Consider the following 7,251-nt stretch of genomic DNA (forward strand, 5'->3'; position numbering starts at 1 on the left):
CCTTGATTCATGTACCTAACATTCCAGGTTCCTATGCAATATTGCTCTTTACAGCATCAGACTTTACTTCCATCACCAGTCACATCCACAGCTGGGTGTTGTTTTCACTTTGGCTCTGTCTCTTCATTCTTTGTGGAGTTAGTTCTCCACTGATCTCCAGTAGCATATAAGGCACCTATTGACCTGAGGAGTTCATCTTTCAGTGTCCTATCTTTTTGTCCTATCCTTTTCATACTGTTCAAGGGGTTTTCAAGGCAAGAATACTGAAGTGCTCTGCCATTCCCTTCTCCAGTGGACCACATTTTGTCAGAACTCTTCACCATGACCCGTCGGTCTTGGGTGGCCCTACATGGCATGGCTCATAGTTTCACTGAGGTAGACAAGGCTGTGGTCCATGTGATCAGATTGGTTAATTTTCTGTGACTGTGGTTTTCAGTCTGTCTGCCCTCTGATGGAGAAGGATAAGAGGCTTATGGGAGCTTCCTGATGGGAGAGACTGAGGGGGAAACTGGGCCTTGTTCTGACATCTACTTTTGCTTTATTGACTATGCCAAAGCCTTTGACAATGTGGATCACAACAAACTATGAAACATTCTTCAAGAGATGGGAATACCAGAACACCTGACCTGCCTCCCGAGATATCTGTGTGCAGATCAAGAATCAACAGTTAGAACTGGACATGGAACAACAGACTGGTCAATCGCGACAGGAGTACATAAAGGCTGTGTACTGTCATCCTCTTATTTAAATTATATGCAGAGTACATCATGAGAAATGCTGGACTGGATGAAGCACAAGCTGAAATCAAGATTGCCGGGAGAAAAATCAGTAACCTCAGATATGCAGATGGCACCACCCTTATGGTCGAAAGTGAAGAAGAACTAAAAAACCTCTTGATGAAAGTGAAAGAAGAGAGTGAAAAAGTTGGCTTAAAACTGAACATTCAGAAAACTAAGATCATGACATCCGGTCCCATCACTTCATGGCAAATAGATGTGGAAACAGTGGAAACAGGGACAAACTTTTTATGTTTTGGGGCTCCAAAATCACTGCAGATAGAGATTGCAGCTATGAAATTAAAAGACGCTTGCTCCTTGGAAGAAAAGTTATGACCAACCTAGGCAGCATATTAAAAAGCAGAGACATTACTTGGCCAACAAAGGTCCATCTAGTCAAATTTATGGTTTCTCCAGTGGTCATGTATGGATGTGAGAATTGGACTGTAAAGAAAGCTGAGTGCTGAAGAATTGATGCTTTTGAACTGTGGTGTTGGAGAAGACTCTTGAAAGTTCCTTGGATTGTAAGGAGATCAAACCAGTCCATCCTAAAGGAAATCAGTCCTGAATATTCATTGAAAGGACTGATGTTGAAGCTGAAATACCAAGACTCTGGCCATCTGATGCAAAGAGCCAACTCATTGGAAAAGATCCAGATGCTGGGAAAGATTGAAGGCGGGAGGAGAAGGGGATGACAGAGAATGAGGTGGTCGGATGGCATCACCGATTCAATGGACATGCATTTGAGTAAACTCTGGGAGTTGGTGATGGACAGGGAGGCCTGGTGTGCTACAATCTATGGGGTCGCAAAGAGTCAGGCACAACTGAGCGACTGAACTGAACTGAACTGAAGCAACCTACAGTTACACACAGAGAACAGTTGTCTAACATGGTTCTTTGAAAGCAAATAATAAGGGAACTTTTCACTAGGACGTGATGCTTGAATTTGAGGTCTGAAAGACAAATAGGAGTTAAAGAGTTAAGGAATGAGTGTAAGATGATGAATGAAAGCTCAGTGAGGAGACACTGATAGAGTGATGGGTACATGTTGATGAGGAAATGAATGTGGGATGAATGATACGGGTGAGAAGGAGGCCAGATTATGAAGGACCGTGAGGATACAAGAAGAATGTTAACAAAAACAGGAGCTGTTAAATAATAGTGAAAATAAAATAATAGAAGATATATGTGCAATACATTTATACAATAAATTATACTTATGTAATATGAACCAGAGAATGTATGGACATTATCTCCCTTAACGGAATTATCTGTATGTAAAAAACAGGTTCAGAGATGCAAGACATCTTCTTGGAATACACCAATGGATAAGTGCTGACTTCAACACATGTCAGCCTGCATTTCAGGAAAGGGTTTCCAGAAGAGGATTAAAGTGATGACAGCTGCTGATGGCTTGTAGAATGCACTGGAGGAACCAGGGCCAAGGACTGATTCTGAATCCAAACGTGAAGAAATCTGGGCCTTAGACCAGAGTGTTGGTCATGGGAATGGAGAAGAAGGGTCAAAGTCAGAGGGAAAACCAAAACCAACAGCAACAACAGACAGACGACTGGGTAGATTAGGGAATGAAAGCCAAAAGTTAACTATGGCTTTACTACACGGAATTTGGGTGATTTAAAAGCAGAAGGCACCATTGTCTCTAGATGAAAATTCCGATAAGCTATTTTTCAAAGAGGGAAGTGTTAAATTAGGTTAAATTAGTCTGCTGAAATTAGATTGGGCTAGCAAGACTATAAAGCTTATTTTCCAAACTAGGTTAGTAGCTTATGGTTCACATTTGTCTGAAATGGGCTTTCCAATATTCATCAGTATTTATGAATGAATGCCAAATGCATTCAACTAATACATATGTTAAAATGCACACTACACATCTTACTTTTGACTAATGAGATTTCAAATCCACCCTGATTCACTCCCGTTTACAGAAGGAAATTAAAAAATTGATTGGTTACTTCCTCTGCTGCCTGTGGACACCTTGATTGGCCAGCTGCCGGTGGCTAGGCAACCGGGCGGAGAATCTTTGGAACAAGTAGCAGACTTCATCACAGCAGGAGCCGTGAGGCAAGAAGCTCTGGGATCAATTAAAATGCCAGGCTTTTCCAGGCTGGTTTCCAGTGCATCTGTGCATGATTCCACATAAATTTAGGGAATTAGAGATCAGACAAAGGTAAACATTTCTGTGCTTTGCTTAGCATTGATTTAGAATGAGAGGGTGAAATATGCCACAGTCATTCAGCCTGGAGGGGGTTTACACCTTCAGCTGATTTCTTTCCCCCTCAATTGCTTTATTATTTTAGGTATGTTGTAATCGAAGACTGCTTAAATCATCTGTGTGTTCCTTTGAGGAGGGGAAGAGAAAAAGAAACAAAGGGAAAACCAGTTCTTACTTTCATAGACTAAACAGTAGAATATGACTCATTCTTTAAATTCATAGTCACACTTCTCAAAGAGAAAATTATTAATGCTCTTTTATTTTCCAGCTGTTTGGTCTTCTGAGCTTAGTTTAGATAAAAAGCTCATTCATGTCCCCACAGAGAAGGAAAGACATTTTCTCCTTAAGAGTCCGTAAAAGTCTGACCTTTTGCAGAACCTTCTCCACTTTTATTTTTTGTTTTCTTATTTTATCTATCCCTTGGAGTCCATAGTTATGGCTGTTTCCCTAGGCAGAAGGTCTTGTCTTGCCTGTGTGTTGGGGAAGGATTGACCTCCCACAGACTCTTTTATACCTGGGCTGAGAGTAAGGGGTTGGAGGTGAATCTCTAAGGTAGCAAGCATCAAAACGAAAATAGTTCACAGAGATGAGGAAAATGCAGACAAGAAATTGGAAGTTAGAGACTAGGCAAAAATCATGAAGTACAAATGATAATATTTTAAATCCTATAGAAAAAGACAAGCATGGACATGGCATACAATTACATTTTATTAAATAACAGAAAAAAATAGTCATTAGCTTTGCTTCACCAAGTATAATACTCTGGAGGTCCCTCCAAACTGTTGCAAAAGACAGCATTTCATCCTTTTTTTATGGTGGAGTAATATTCCATTATGTATGTATGTATATATGTGTGTGTGTGTGTGTGTGTGTGTGTGTGTGTATACACACCATTCTTCATTCATCTGTTGGTAGATACTTAGGTTGCTTCTGTATCTTGCTAAGTCACTTCAGTTGTATCTAACTCTTTATGACCCCACAGACTATAGCTTGCCAGGCTCCTCAGTTCGTGGAATTCTCCAGGCAAGAATACTGGAGTGGGTTGCATTCCCTTCTCCAGGGAATCTTCCTGACCCAGGGATTGAGCACTTGTCTCTTATGTCTCCTGCATTGGCGGGTGGGTTCTTTATCACTAGCACCACCTGGAGAAAGACAAATATTCTATGTTATCACTTATATTTGGATTCTAAAATATAAAACAAATGCACATAACAAAATAGGCACAGACTCAAAGATATAGAGAGCAAACTAGTGGTCACCAGTGGGGAGAGGGAAGTGGGGATGGGTGAGATAAGGGTATAGAACTAGGAGACACAAACTACTGGGTATAAAATAAATAAGCCACAAGGAAAAATTATACATAGGGATATACAGCCATTATTTTGCAATAATTTTTAATGGAGTATAACATAAAGTTAGTTGCTCAGTTGTGTCCAACTTTTTGTGACCCCCAGGCTCCTCCGTTCATGGAATTTTCCAAGCAAGAATACTGGAGTGGGTTGCCATTTCCTTCTCCAGGGGATCTTCCTGACCCAGGGATTGAACCCAGGTCTCCAACACTGCAGGCAGACTCTTTACCATTTAAACCATCAGGGAAGCCCAAGAGTATAATATAAGCTACAAAAATAATGAATGACTATGTTTTACACCTGAATTAATACAATATTATAAACCAACTATATGCCAATGGAAAAAAAAGAAAAGAAAGCCATCAGCTTTAGCTACATATTTAATGTATAATTAGACATGGGGACTTACTTCACGAACTTGACCAACTCATTATTAGACCCCAAGCCAGTAACAAGTGTTGGAAAAGAAAACCTCCAACCTTCTTTTCAGATATACAGTTGTTAAATTTCACGAATTAATTTTTAAAAATTTAAGTAAAAAAGTAAGTTTGTTTAGTATGAGGAAAGGAATCACAGAAATTGCAAGTTTATAACCGCTTACAGGTACTACGGTTTTAGAAATCTTAACTCATCCTAGTGATTTGAACCATTTATCTTATGAAGTGACCCACTCTAATATAATGTGTTCTGTCTGAAACTTTACTTTTCTGATAATAGTTACACCTGTTTTCTTTATCCATGGTATGTCTTTTCTCATTCTTTTACTTCCAACCTTTTGGAAAATCTTTCATTTTCAATCATTTTTGTATAAACAGCCTGTAAGGCATAATGGAAAATCTGTGTCTTTTAACTGGAACACTTAATATTTTAGAAAAGCAAGGAAAAAATAATATTTATTGAGCACCTAGACCTGAGTTCAGTGCTGTACTTCTATTTTAGTTTTTTAATTCCCACAACAAACCTGAGAAGAAGACACCATATCTATTCTGCAAAGTGAGGAGCCTGTCCTGTAACATGCTAAAACTTTCACGGTGATGAGCGACAAAGCTCCTGCCTCTCTGACTGTCCAGCCCATATTCTTTCTGCCTCATCACATATAATTTTCTCACTCCCAAGAAATCTTATACAATGAGGATTACCTACCTTGAAGTTAGACTTAAGTTAAATCAATCATTCATTCTGTATGTAATTTAAGCATAAGTATAATATGATGTAAATCTGTAATGACCACTTCCAGGAAAACACAAAAGTTTAAGAAAACTTCAGTTAAACTCTCTCCTGCCATTTGGTCTTAACAGAGACTGTAAGAGAAATGGCAATCTCACAACAGAAAACAATATGTGAAAAAGTTAAAACTTGGACTCTTGAGTCTAATGTTCCAACTCTAGGTACCTTCAGAGTAATGTCATACAACTGTTGCCAAAGTACACAATGAAATATATTAGAAAGAGAGCTAGTGAAGGTTTAAAACTCAAGCAACTTGTAGAAGGGTATTTTAATTTTGTCATCCACAAGTGCCTGTAATTAATGCTGCTTATATGCAGTTGGCATATTTATGACTTGAGTTCTCTTCTTATATCCACTTTTCATTTTTTTCCTACCTATCAGCAGCACTCAGACACATGGGAGCAGCTTACTGAAATTCAGTGGGAGCTGAAAAATTGTCTAAAAAGACATCAATAAAATAATTTCTAAAAAGCAGTGATTACTTCTGCCACATCTTTGAGGTGATATAAATCAAATTTAGGAAATTTGTAATTAGTTTAGAAAAATTCTGCTTCTTTTCTGAAGAAATTATTTTGTTTTTTCTTTAAAAAAAAGAGTTTATCAATAATATGACTCTGGTAAATGATTATAGACTGTGAATTTAGTAGGATATAAATGAACTGAGTATAACAGCATTAACTATTGAGTTTTCAGTGTTTATCTTGGGTACATTCATTGCAGTTGTAGTTAATTTTGCACAAAATGAATACGTAAGAGGAGACTTCTGATTTTGGCTGCATAAATAATGATCTAACACAGATTCTTCTCTTCCATAAAATATAGTAATGCTAGATAAAAATTTAGCAAAAATAAGAACATAAATAAAATAAGAAATTGAACTCAGAAGAAATAATAGAAGTCCCAGTTTCCAGAAAACATAAGGGAACTCACAGTGAAAAAGGAAAGTGATTTCATTAACTTTGCAATATCCTGGGGAGGAGAAAATCTTGATATTGGTTTTATAATTTAGGAGTCTAGGGTTTATTCCTTCCTTAAGAGCTGAAGAGTAGTGACTTAAAGCTGGGATGAGGGCTCTTTATAAATCTAAATAAACTAAATAAACACAATTACAGCAGCCTCCTTCATGCAAGTGGAACTAAAAAAAAATCTCAGTATAGAAAAAAGATAAGGAAGCTTGATTCTGAGTGGGGGCAAAAAAAGGAGCTCCATTAGAAACCAAAAGTTTGGTTAAAAGAAATTTAGGAGAAAGTGTAATGGTTCAATATTCATGTCATACAAGTTCTTAAATGAGTGAATAAAAAGAATTGAGAAGAGTTAATGGAATTTAGAAAGATGGTAACGATAACCCTATATGCAAAACAGAAAAAGAGACACAGAAGTACAGAACAGACTTTTGAACTCTGCGGGAGAAGGTGAGGGCGGGATGTTTTGAAAGAACAGCATGTATACTATCTATGGTGAAACAGATCACCAGCCCAGGCTGGATGCATGAGACAAGTGCTCGGGCCTGGTGCACTGGGAAGACCCAGAGGAATCGGGTGGAGAGGGAGGTGGGAGGGGGATCGGGATGGGGAATACGTGTAAATCTATGGCTAATTCATATCAATGTATGACAAAACCCACTGAAATGTTGTGAAGTAATTAGCCTCCAACTAAAAAAAAAAAA

The 7,251-nt window shown here is 38.1% G+C and overlaps 1 long non-coding RNA gene across 1 annotated transcript in view; it reads left to right on the top strand.

Annotated features, from left to right (window-relative positions):
* The first annotated feature begins 1,190 nt into the window (after nucleotides 1-1,190).
* The window catches only part of LOC122430601, a 6,212-nt gene continuing 151 nt past the window's right edge, over nucleotides 1,191-7,251 (top strand). The window contains exons 1-2 of the long non-coding RNA XR_006266354.1: nucleotides 1,191-1,236; nucleotides 1,761-1,766. This is a non-coding gene — a long non-coding RNA (uncharacterized LOC122430601). The remainder of the gene's footprint in view (nucleotides 1,237-1,760; nucleotides 1,767-7,251) is intronic.

Source organism: Cervus canadensis, chromosome 29 (assembly GCF_019320065.1).
Source record: "Cervus canadensis isolate Bull #8, Minnesota chromosome 29, ASM1932006v1, whole genome shotgun sequence".
Lineage (NCBI taxonomy): Eukaryota > Metazoa > Chordata > Mammalia > Artiodactyla > Cervidae > Cervus > Cervus canadensis.